Raw genomic sequence first — 12,160 nt, forward strand, 5'->3', positions numbered from 1 at the left:
AGTGTGTTCAGCGGCAAATAAATTCACCCCCCCCCCCCCCAGAAAATATTCGTGTGAAACGAAAACCGAAAAAAGTAAGCAGATTAAGAAAATAAAAATCGCTAACACCGAACCCTACATTAACACATTCACGCTCGCAAGCACAGACAAAGAGCACCTTATTTGTTGTCTAATGGCCCTTCGTATACCTCACACTTTATACCACCACCAAATTTTCCCAATGACGAACATTATAGGTGTAGTTAGGGTGCTCGTCGACTTTTCGGAGTGCCTCAGAGGTCGAATACACTCTTAATAATAAGGACGGAATAAGTAATAAGGACGAAAGATGTCGTTCGGTCAGAGCTCATATTTCTTCGAAATTTCATCGAATTCGAAATTGACCATCTAGAGCAATATAAAAGGTTCTGTACATGTTATACCTTGTTTGCAATCTTGTATACTTTGCCGTTTTGTCACAGACGAGCGCGGCCAAAATTCTTTAGTATGCCGGACGTCTCGGTACTGGTTTTGAGACTGGTAGGAAAAAGCCCAGGCTGTCGGCGCTTTCGGCGCCACCAATTGAGCAAGGACCGCTTACCCGTACCAAGATATGCCTAAGCTTTGGTGGTTGGCTCAGTGGTTTGTATGGTTGTGGGGAACCTTGCAGCACCGGCATTTGGGTTTGCCTGTCGATCCGGCACAAGGGTGGAAAAGCCGTTTGCCTTTTTCCCACAAAGAAGCACATTTTTAGAACGGAGATGACACATTTCAGATGTTAACGCGTCTATTTCAGTGGCAATTGCTTGGATCAGTTTGATGGTGCTTGTAAAACGTTACAAATTTGCAGCAGCTGGATGCAGACTGCGTAAAGAAATTATATTTCTTGTGCTGAATCCCCGTATAAGAACTTACAGCGGACGCACTGCTTACAAACTGTTGTTAGCCGCACCGAGCTTATGCCACGAGATGTGCTTTTGCGACAAGTGCACTTGCAAGAAACAAAAAAAAAAAGGCGAAATCCAAACGAAACGAAATTCCCGCCCAAAATATCCCCAGGAAGGGAACACGCCCAAGAAGTTGACAGTGATCACGGATAAAAACTTCAACCGTCAGTTTACTCCATACTGACAGAATGTTGAGTATACTGAATGCAGTACCGAACAAGAGAATCCGAATACTATTTGAAAACAATCACACACATAGACGGTTACTAAAAGCAAATAATTGACCGAAGATGTCGGCAATGTTTTCTAGCCATCCACGATACCATTCAACCATTCGGCATCAGACGTTTCGGTTCATACGTTTGCACGCACCAAGGACTCGCAAACGTCTGAACCGACACTCTTTTCAGCAACCGACCATCAATCCAGCAACAATGAGTTGTTTACAGCCATGCACTCCGTTGCGCTCAACACCCTAAACTCAACGGTGTCGGATATTGGAGGTTGAAGAACCCACACGAGTGCCTTTATGGACCAGAATTAGGAAGCTGTGGAGATCGGCAACTTACTCCAGGAATTGAGGGCGGCCGAAGCTATTTCCAAACCACAAAACCTAAAACAAGAGTGGCGGAATCGGAGGGGGGTTGCGCTGTATGATGTTTACATCTTCCTTGAAAACTTTCCCCGGGTTAGTTTTTTTCTTATTTTTCTTTCAAGATGGCCAATCTTTTGCTTCAAACCATAGAGTTTCTTACAATATACACTAGAGAGGAATCTGGCGCTAGCGTCTATGCGGCTCACATCAAGGCCGTCTGTGTAGTCAAGGGCCGCCATTATATCATGCGCTCGCCTTAGTTTCAGCATTGGCTTGGATTGAAACGCTTTAGTGGCCGTATATTCGAACACAGTACCCCAAAAAATGCAAAGAATGGTGTGTTACTATATAAGTGTAAAATAAAACAGGCTGTTTTAAGGCTAAAGAAAAAGGAAGTAACGAGTATTTTTGCAGGAGCGGTTGTGCCTACTATTCTGCAGGCCAAGCTGGTAGTTAACAACAATGTTAATACTTTGGGAAAAAAATTCATTATAGACTCTCGTTTTATTAATTTTACCTTTATTTAGATAATAAGTTGTTTGAAGAGTTCGGAAAGCTTTTTTAGCGTGCCTATGAAAACGTCGTCTTCGTGGTGAACCGGGGAACCGACCGTCAGCTGCAGTTTAACAAAATTTGTTGCTGAGCGAGTTGGTTAATACTTGAAGAAAAAAGAAAACGTGGCGTTAGACAGTCGCAGACGAAGAGAAGATAGGACAGATACAGGCGCCGTGTCTGTCGGATCTTGTCTTCGCCGAGGAACGTTTTGTTTCTTTTTTTTTTTGTCAGCTACAACTTTCGCGGCGACATATTACCCGCTAAGTCATACGTCCTTCGACTACGGCATGACCAACGTCAGGTACGATCACGCACTGCCTGCCTTTTCACCGAACGCGGCTACCACAGAACAGGGAGGTTTTCGGCTTCCTCGTAGCTCGTTGATGTGTTGATGCATAGTGAGAAAGCAAATCCCCAAAACCGCTTAAGTATCCAATCGTCAAGCCCAAGCCAAAAGAGGGGGTCTTCCCATAACCCCCCACGACGACATGGATTCCCAGGTGCAGTTTTGTCTTTAGTATACTTACTACGAAACTATGCTTCAAACCACCAACCTCACCGACAGCCCATGGTGTAGCTGTATAACAAGGCGAATTTTGTTGGCGTACACCAATTATCTGCGTTTTACAGCCATCAATCTTTTTGCCTTGTACATTCTACCGTAACGTAAAAATCGATCTTTTATTTATAAGATTTTTTTCAGGGGACTAAGATCCTTTTTCTTTCCCATCTGAATGAAAGCGCCCCTCCTTCCGGTCATTTTGGCGACGCCTTTCGCTGGTTTACGCACGGCCCACGCGGCCGGTGTGGTGTCATAAGCGCGGTTTCAGGAGTTCAGTTTTTGCGTTGAGGCAAAGGGGCCAAACTAAGCTTATGTTATTTCAACAACGTCGACCGGAGTGGCTTACTTCTGTCCGAGCGCTTCTGCGCGACGTGAACAGCGCTCGGCCGGCGTGTAACACTGCCTGCTTATCAGGCGGCTCTATTTGCGAAGAACTGAAGTGTTAACCTATGCGAACAGCTGATAAACCCTGCGCGCCTTCCAATTCAAAGATACATAGCTCACTTTTTTTCTCCACTGCAGCAACATGACGCTGACACTGACGAAAAAGTTCGCATTCGACACTATCCCGTTATCACGCACGTGAAAAAGGCGCAGTTGCTGCAAAAAAGTATTAAAAAGCGCATTATAAGAGCGGTTGCAGTGGCGTGTGCAGTATTTAATTCCGTGGGTTATGGTGCAGGCCAGTGGAAAAAGGAGGGAATGGAGAACCTCACAAAGAGCGAAAAGAAAGTTATAAAGGCAAAGACAAAACGGCGACAACGATAGCACCAAGAAACAATACAGCTTAAAAGAACTGCTGGGGGTGTCTTCTCTTTTCTTCTAAGATGTTTGCTAGACAAGTTGGTTTAGATTCATTGATGCACTGCGAAAATTAATGGAATATGTATTCGTGGATCCTTAGCAATGTGTTATAATCGCAGCCCTCAGAGCGGAGTCTGCCTCGCGAGATTGAGGATCGGCCCAACGACCACGCCTTTTCTCGCTTCACAAGTCTGCAACTCGGCGTTTGTCCCGCGCCGTTTGCAATCAGAATCCGTATACTGTGCCAAGCGCGCGTTTTGCTGCTCCGCCGCCTCTGTGGTCACATTTGCGCGCTTAGCACCGGCGTTAAGCGTGCCGCTCCTTTCGGTGTTCAGCAGTTATGTTATTCCGTCGCCATCGATAACATTCTGTATTCGTTTGCCGCCTACTCGGCCCTGCATTCATGCCACAATCCAATTGACACGGCGCATCAACGCTGGCATACGGCGCCGAGACGCGCTAGCACGCCTCGACCTGACGTTACCCCGAGCAACTAAGCCGCCAGATAGGCGCGTACAGCGCCCCTGCACCCAACGTCGCTGCCGGCTGCAAGCTTGACGTCACCCCCCTCCCGTTCCCTGTTCTTGTGTCGCGCTGTGCCCACGAGTCGACGGCAAAATATCTGCTGGCATGTCCCTAATAAAGCTGAACGCGCAGATGTTCACAAGAAGGCACAGGACAGGCGCTTGTCGGGCCTCTTTTGGTCGGACGTCTTCAGTTTCTCGTGTCTTCAGGGACACTGCAAAATGGGTGACCATGCAGAGCGGGCCACTTGAGCTGACTGCATTGCTTGGGGTAAAAAAGGCATTGAAGAATGTCTTTATTACTGCGTGAGCAATACATGGTTCATCCCAAAGTTTTCGCCGTCGATCCGCCCCCTGAGCGACAGCACAGAGAACGAAAGAGCGCGTGGCCCTGCCCTCGCTCCGCGTCAGAAGTTGCCCGGAAGACGTCAAGTTGAAGCGCGGTTCGCCGCCTTCCTGGGCCGATGCGCCGGCGGGTCCCGTGACTATCCTCACCGCGCGTCCGCATTGCAGAATGGAGCCTGCAGCCAATGCAGGGCGGCAAAAGAAGAACGAATGGAAATGGCAGCGACGAAATGCCGACACTGGCGGACAAAACAAGGGGCGATAGGCAGCCGTTGCCGCTGGTAAAGCAAGCAAACGTGACCAATGAGGCGGTTACACTGCCCTGTGAGGGAAGATATACGGCATGTCTTGTGTTACTGCCCGCAGCATACAAGTAATCTCGAAACAGCGAAAAGAACTCTCGTGCGACTGCTACGCGGAAACTCTTTAGAGCTTCATCGCTTTATTGGTCTGTGGCAAAATCACGCTGACGCGGTGCGAGGGACAAAGGCTCTCTTATCGGGATTAATCGAGGTTCTTTAACCTTGGGGTCCTCAGATTTTTTTTTCTCCTAGTGCTGTAAATTTTTTTCTACGCTCTTAACTGATTTTTTTTTCGTCTCCCTATTATTCATTGCTGCTGCGTCCCCTTTTTGTTTCTTTTTTCGCCTCACTATGTTCACCCTCATTTGAAGTAGCGAGCCCCGCCGTCTGTGGGGCTAACCTCTTCAGAGTTCATTAAAGCTCTCTCTCTCTCTCTCTCTCTCTCTCTCTCTCTCTCTCTCTCTCTCTCTCTCTCTCTCTCTCTCTCTCTCTCTCTCTCTCTCTCTCTCTCTCTCTCTCTCTCTCTCTCTCTCTCTCTCTCTCTCTCTCTCTCTCTCTCTCTCTCTCTCTCCAAGGCCCGGTTTGTACGGTGCACGAGGAGCGGGCGAGAAACGCCGTATAGCGGACTTATAAGGCAGGAGCAAAACGTATGCACGGGCCGAGCCTCAAATTCGAGAAGGAGAGGTGCGAGATGCTCACGCATTCCTAAAGATCCACTAGTGGCTCTCAATTATTTTTTTAATGAACGGCAGAGTCACCGAGCTCGTCACCCAATGCAGAGAAATTTCAGAGAAGGGGCCGAACATTCTTCCCCAAGCCGCGTATGGGATGTTATGTTATAAGCACAACGATACACAGAATCCGTCACACATGCAAATCAGGAAAAGAAATTAAATGCGCAGTGCGCGAGCGCGCAACAACAACAACAAAATCTGATTTGGGGGTTATGTTTTACACGCCGAAGCTACACTTTTTGCTGTGAAGTGTATCATGGTTGGAGATCTATGGATTAATTTCTATTGAATGCGTTTTAATTAATTAATTCTATGCTGGCCGCCACCCACCTTTGGTTCTATTTTCATTAATACTCGGCGAATAGGTATTGTTATATGTATACAGCATAAAAATAAAAAGCGAGATATTTGATGGCACTACAGCTCTCGCCTCTACCAGAAAAACTGGCACCGCGGCCAGATGGGCTGAATGCGGATGCTCTAATTCAGCAGCATAACGCCTTAGCCAATGAGATACTGAGGCGGGTGCGAGCTCGCACCAAATGCACGTTTCAATACTAACAACAGCTATTTCAGCAGAGCGCGCTTTCTTGTTGTCAGCTGAATGCTTGCATGCTGATGCTACTCTAAAGGCGTTTTTTTTTATGGTTCCTAATCTTAACCCACTAAAACTTCAACCACTGGAGTTTGTATTTTTCTATTTTGGCGCTCTATAGTGTTTTCAGCTGTAAAATAATTTAGAGACTTTTATATAGCCCTGATTTCACGAAGCATGCTATTGAGCACCTTTCATTCTGAGCGGTGCCAGTATAAGCTATATATGTCTGAAGGGATATATAATAAATTTTATAGAAGATCCAACGGTGAATTTTAAAAATACGGGAGCATCCCCCTCGCGAACTTGAGGGTCCGCCCGATGCGAACGCCTTTCTCCGTCTTTAGAAGCACGCAACGCAGCGGTTCTCGCACACTCCTCTCACACTGTGCCAACAGTGCTTTGCGTTTGTGTGGCCGTCTCAGCGGTCGCTTTAGAAGTGGCATTGGCTGACTGTCGCTCCTTTCTTCGTCCACGAGTATCAGCACTTTGTCACCATCATTCCCATTCCATCCTTGTTGCCACCTATTCGGCCCTGCACTCGCTGCGTACTCCGTTTTGCAATGTCTACAAGCGGGTACGGTACGCGTCGGCACATCATGTGCGACGGGAGCGTCGCACGAGCCGCCACTACACTGCAATGCCACAGCAGAGCGAACGCAGCGCTCACCACCGGCTCGGCTCACGCCAACCCTCTCCCCCGCACTCTGCTCTCCGTTCTTGTGTCGTTCCATCCGCGGATCGACGGCGAAAATTTTGCCTACATGCCCCATCTATTGGTGACGCCATAAAATGCTAAATATGTTTCCGTTAGCGCTAGCTACTACAATGGCAGTTGAATACTTGGGAAGCAAAATCACTGCATTCTCAGTCTGGCTCGACATTAGGTGATTTACAACGGCATTGGGCGATTTATGATTAAGTGATATAACCGTTTAAAACCTGCAAAAAGCTATAGCGAAGTGCCTCAGCTGTAAACTTTTCTCGCGTTGCCATGGAGACCGCAAGCGAAGTCATGCTTATTGTGCCGTTCCCACGCGCAGCTGTGTGGTTATCACCCTGAGGAATTTCACGTGTGCACCTATTTTTGCAACAGTGATTAGAACTTTCATGGGCCGTCGCATTTAGTGGGAGCACGGTGTCAACCGCTTCATGAAAGTGCAGCTGCCTGCTACGCGTTTTCCCTTTGTTCCTGCATACTTGCTTTTTTTTTTCGTTCGCGTAATTGGTGTTCTCTTCTGCTACTGAAACTCGCTGTCACAAGCAACCACCAAGCAATCATTTCTGAGACGCAATGTTTACTGTGGTGCAGACGTTGGCCTAATATTTTGGTTTCACTAACGCGTTCGGTGCACTAACGCGTTCGGTGTGAGAACATAGCCGATAACTTGCTTTGTGTCGAACTATGTACTGCGGTGTTTTTGCAATACCATTCATCCAGTACTGATAGGCAGTAAATTTGTGCTTCAACGAGATGCAAACAATACCCGCCAGCATGGTTTTAAAAATACTCTACTCTGCACCGTGCCTGTCAGAAAACTAGCGATGCACAGTGATGCTGTCGTTCATTTCGCCGCTTAGCGCGTCCTCGCCTCCGTGGCGCAATTGGCTAGCGCGTTCGGCTGTTAACCGAAAGGTTGGAGGTTCGAGCCCTCCCGGGGGCGGCGGAGAATCTTTTTTTTTTTTCTAAATCTGTCATTCTACACCATTGGGGCCTTTTAAGGAGATCGTTTTCACGTTCATCAACGCTGCGTTTTTTTAAATAATTAAGGCTTCCATGTGAGCCCAACGAGAATACAAGCTGTCCATCTGCAACGTTATGTGTCACTTTTGTCGCATAAGGAAATAGAAAGTCGGCAGTTGTTCATATTTCCATATAAGACAGGACAGCCTGTATTTCGCCTAAAACATGTCTTCCCAGCATTGCGTTCTTGAGCAGCCGTGAAGCCGACTTCAAAAGGACTCGATGTATAGCGCTCTACCAGGCATACATGGGGTCTTATGGGTGCATTGAATAAAAAGCCCTTCAGCCTTCATACTTTGACATCAGACGTTTTATATTGCCCATAAGAAAAGTCTTCCCAGGAAGGAAGGAACAATCCTTATTCAGAATAAGAAGGCACGGCCAGAAGCCGCATTGGGAAGGGGAAAGGCAGGGAGGACGCTAATAATGCTCCGCCATGGAGGCCGCACAGACGAAGGTCCAAAGTTCGATCACGGTATCCTTTAGCGGCAAGTGGGGCGAATCCACTCTTCATTAGAGTGAACCCACGTCGGGCAGTGTTGGGCTCGCAGTACGGCAAGGCGAGGGCAGGACCAGACGTGGTGTGGAAGGTCTGGTTTCGATGTACCATAACGTGCGTAAAGGCCGAACCGCATGGAGCGTTTTTTCACGCGATTCGCGCGCGTCGGCGTTGCGCGTGCGTTTTTTCGACGCCCGCGTCGACGATCCTGCGCCCGCGGCAGCATCTGCCTTGGGTAGATTTTGACGCGCGTCGCGCGCGGCAGTGGGAGGAGCCTGGTGACTTGCGCCAATGTAAGGTCCCGCCAATGGGGAGGCGCGCGCCTCATGGCGGCGGTTTCGAAGGACTCGAGACAGCCGGCTGGCTCCGCCGGAGATGTTTAGGCTTACCACCCCAGCGGATATTGAATGGGCGCTTTCACTAGCGGCGCGGATGATCTTTTGTAGTACCGTTTTCACCCACATTATAAGCTCCTTTACCGCACAAGCAACTTCGTGCGTGCCTTGAGCGGCATTTTAGAGAGCGCTTAGAAGCGGCCGCTCGAGCTCCCTATACCACTTCGCGGCCGAAGCCGCCGCCATGTTGCCGCCGCCTGCCGCGCCGCGCACAGCGTGCGGGTGGCTCGGCGGCAGCGTCAGCGCGCCTGTGGCGTGCGCGGCGCGTTTTCGCGAGCAGAAAACGCTCCATGCGGTTCAGCACAAGGGGGTGCGATATCGAAGTGGAGGAGCTCGGTGCAGATTCGGATTGTTGAATTCCTGCGGGGTCGACAGAAAGGCTGTTTCCTGCTAAGGATTCCGCCTGAGAACCCGCAGGCGACGGTCGTTGACTTGCTTGAAGTCTCAAAGTGAATGCGGCGTCCTTGCCACCTCGTCCCTCGTCCCGACGTTGGGGCCTGTTGAGGGGGGGGGGGGGGGGGGGGTATAAATCCCTGGGCGGGGTGACCGTCGTTGTGAATTTTTTTTTGGGGGGGGGAGGGGGGGGGTGCCCAAATCCTTCTGGAGGGGTGTTAGGGGGGTGTTTTGGGGGCGTGTATAAGTCCATGGGCTGCGTCCCTGCAGTGTCAAGTGGCGACGGTCATTCAATGCATTCCCAGCAATGCATTTGTGGACTCGGGGTATAGAGCTCTGGAGCACTTTATCCTATGGGCATAGGGATACATTGGATTTTGTGGATCATTTAATATTAGAGTATTTACTTCATGAAGGCCTTAGGGCATTCATATTTTCATATAACACCTTGTATGGCCCCGAAAAAAATGTCTTCATAACAGAGCTTATGCATTTTGTAGTGAAGCCGACTCTAAAGGGGCTTGTAATATAGCGCTTATTGGGACACATGGGGGAACTAGGATCTTTATACTTTGGTACCAGACAGTCTAAATAGAGCCTGGAAAAACTGCTTCCCAGGTGTGCATGTGTCTTTAGTAGTGAAGTCGAGAATTCCCACTTGGGTGCTCCTGCGATTTTCCCTGTGCGGTCCTTGCTTCCATTGTTGCGAAATCTTGTATTCTTTTTGTTTGCCAGAATACACAATTTTGTACTAGATAGGTACATTATCTGAGTATGGAAGTGCCTCTTTTCGCTCTAAAAAATGCTCCACTGTTCTTTCTGTCACTTGCATTTGCTCTACGGGTTGTTCTCTTTGACAGTTGTGGATTGATTTTCATTTGCTTGCGCTCCGCCCTACCACCATGCCTACGGAGTCATGCACGGTGGGTCTGTGACTATGCAGCACCCTCGAACGGTACCACCTTTTATTCCGCACCTTCGCCAAACCGTGCTGAAACATAGCGACCAAGCAAGCATTGCTAAAATCAAGCCCGACAATACAACGGTGACGACTCGTTACGGAGTCATGCTGAAATAGCTGGCAGCAGGATGGGTCAATAATGCCTTCAGGCTACCAGCAACCAACGCTGTAACCGGGCTGTCGGAAGGATCGCGTTTCTCAGGACGCATCGTGGCCCTCTTGTCGTTTGCAAGCGGCGCCACCGAGCGACCGCAGGCGGGCTGTGCGCCGCAGCGTGGTGCAGGGGAGCCGACGCGCCCCTGCAGCAAAGGAGGCGGCGGCGCACGGAAGCCGCCAGCAGACTTGACGCCTGCGGGTCGCGTGTCTGCAGGCTGCGCTCGATAAGCTGAGGCGCCAGCCACAAGGGCTTGAGCACACAAGCGGCCTGTCCCTCGAGTGCTGCCCGAGTCGGACGTGTTCTCGACTTTTCGGCGGCGGCGCGGGAAAGGCGAAGAAAAAGAAAACGTGTGCTTAAGATAGGACGAGATAGTGCGCGAATATCGAGCGCGATATTTGACCGAGAAGCAATTAGCGGCCACTGTTGGCCTCGATAGGCTGCCATCTGCTCGAGCGTTGTATCTTGGCGAGCCGCCGAGCGACTGATTGCGAAGAATGCCTTTCTTTCCTGGCGCCCGTGTTCGCGCGTTAAGTAACGCGGCGATACGTGTGGTATCTCTGCACGCACTATTTATTGTGTTCGAGCGGGTGAAGATGCCTACTGAGCCATTAGGTCTTTTCTGCAAGGCAGCGCATTCCGGTAACGTGATCTTTTTGCCTTCGTGTTGCCACGTTAATTGTGTTTTCTGCTCTTGTTCTCGTGCTAAGCAGGCTTATCTGACACCGTCTCGCTTGATAGGCCTGCGCACAGGATGATTAACACGACGTTAGTAGCCCGATTCCGCACTTCCTGTTGGTCGCCGCCTCTGATAGCTCTTGTTATTTTAGATGGAGGCAAACGGAAACGGGCCATCTGCCTAATACCGTGACGTGCATCACCATGTGCTCAAGCGTGTTAGTCCAGACGATGTTGTCTCATCCCGCTGTCTGACCCTGTCAGCCTTCCGAAGTAACCCTCGACGAGGGCGCTTACTTCACTACAACAAATGTAAACTTGCCGCGAAACAGGGGTTGTAGACTTCGTACTTCTAAATTACTTATTTTATTGTTGGCCGTACCAATAGATGCAGCAGTAACAAACTAAAAGCCTATGTATGCCAGAAGCAAAAGAAAGGGGCATCGGGAGTAATTTCAACTAGCTTCCCTGGCCGTTTTCGGCTCCCAGCCACTACCATTTTAAAGCGAAAGCTTTCTTAATAGGACCGATAGCGTCCTGTCAAAAAACTGATGCATTTCCTTACAGACGGGTTCGTCGACCGAAAAGGTCTGATAAGATCTCTGGACACACGGCACGTGCGTGAAGCCGGGCTTCCATTGTGTCAAAACGGTTACCTGAAAATCGCCAACAAGGAACGCCTTTAGATAAAACAATACACGCATCGATCATAAAGAATGGGTACAAAGTATGTCTTTGTCTCATAAACCACGTATCGGTATACATTTTGATCGTTCGTTAGAGGCGTTTACTTAGTGCGCGAAAAACCGTCACATGGGTTCGTTGAACTTCGTTCTTCGTTTGTGATTTAGGTCTTTGAAGGTTTGACGATCGATTGGACGCACTTTCAGCGAAGGTTAGAGGCACTTTTAGAGAAGGTTTTGGCGCACTTTTGACGTACTTTTGATCTGAGGAAACTTTCGCGCTTCTCTCAACTTTCTTTAGGAAAGGATGGTAAAATTTTTATTTGGAGGCGGCCATTCGGCATGCATTGCAGATATATTTGGTCAGGGTCGGTCTGTGAGTATCATCTCTCACAACTTGCGTCCTTAGCGCGGCAACGTCGAAGAGCTTCAAGGCTTCTTCGTGACTACATGGCGGCAAGGGACGTAACGTGAGACCGGATTTCTTGGTTGTTGGAAGTTCTGTTGCGCATCCGAAGTGCTGTGACACCAACACGCCTTACATTTTCTGGTGTCCTTAAAAATCATATTTAAAAAAATTGGCCGCGTGTATGCTCCTTTCGTTGGAAAATGTCGACAAAAGACGATAGTCTTTGTCGACATTTGCCAAGTAAATGCCTCCCTTCGCTTTCCCGCTCACCTCTCATGCTGTTCCTCTTCCGTCGCGCTCCT

At 49.1% G+C, this 12,160-nt stretch overlaps 1 protein-coding gene and 1 non-coding gene across 2 annotated transcripts in view; both read left to right on the plus strand.

The window, feature by feature from the left end:
• LOC144155066 (T-box protein H15-like) overlaps positions 1-12,160 on the plus strand; it is a 127,282-nt gene that overhangs the window by 46,443 nt on the left and 68,679 nt on the right.
• Trnan-guu (transfer RNA asparagine (anticodon GUU)) lies at positions 7,533-7,606 on the plus strand. Its single transcript has one exon. It is a non-coding gene; the product is annotated as a tRNA-Asn (tRNA).

Source organism: Haemaphysalis longicornis, unplaced genomic scaffold, assembly GCF_048455015.1.
Source record: "Haemaphysalis longicornis isolate Haplotype H1 unplaced genomic scaffold, Haemaphysalis longicornis Haplotype H1 scaffold_1, whole genome shotgun sequence".
In the NCBI taxonomy this organism is placed as follows: domain Eukaryota; kingdom Metazoa; phylum Arthropoda; class Arachnida; order Ixodida; family Ixodidae; genus Haemaphysalis; species Haemaphysalis longicornis.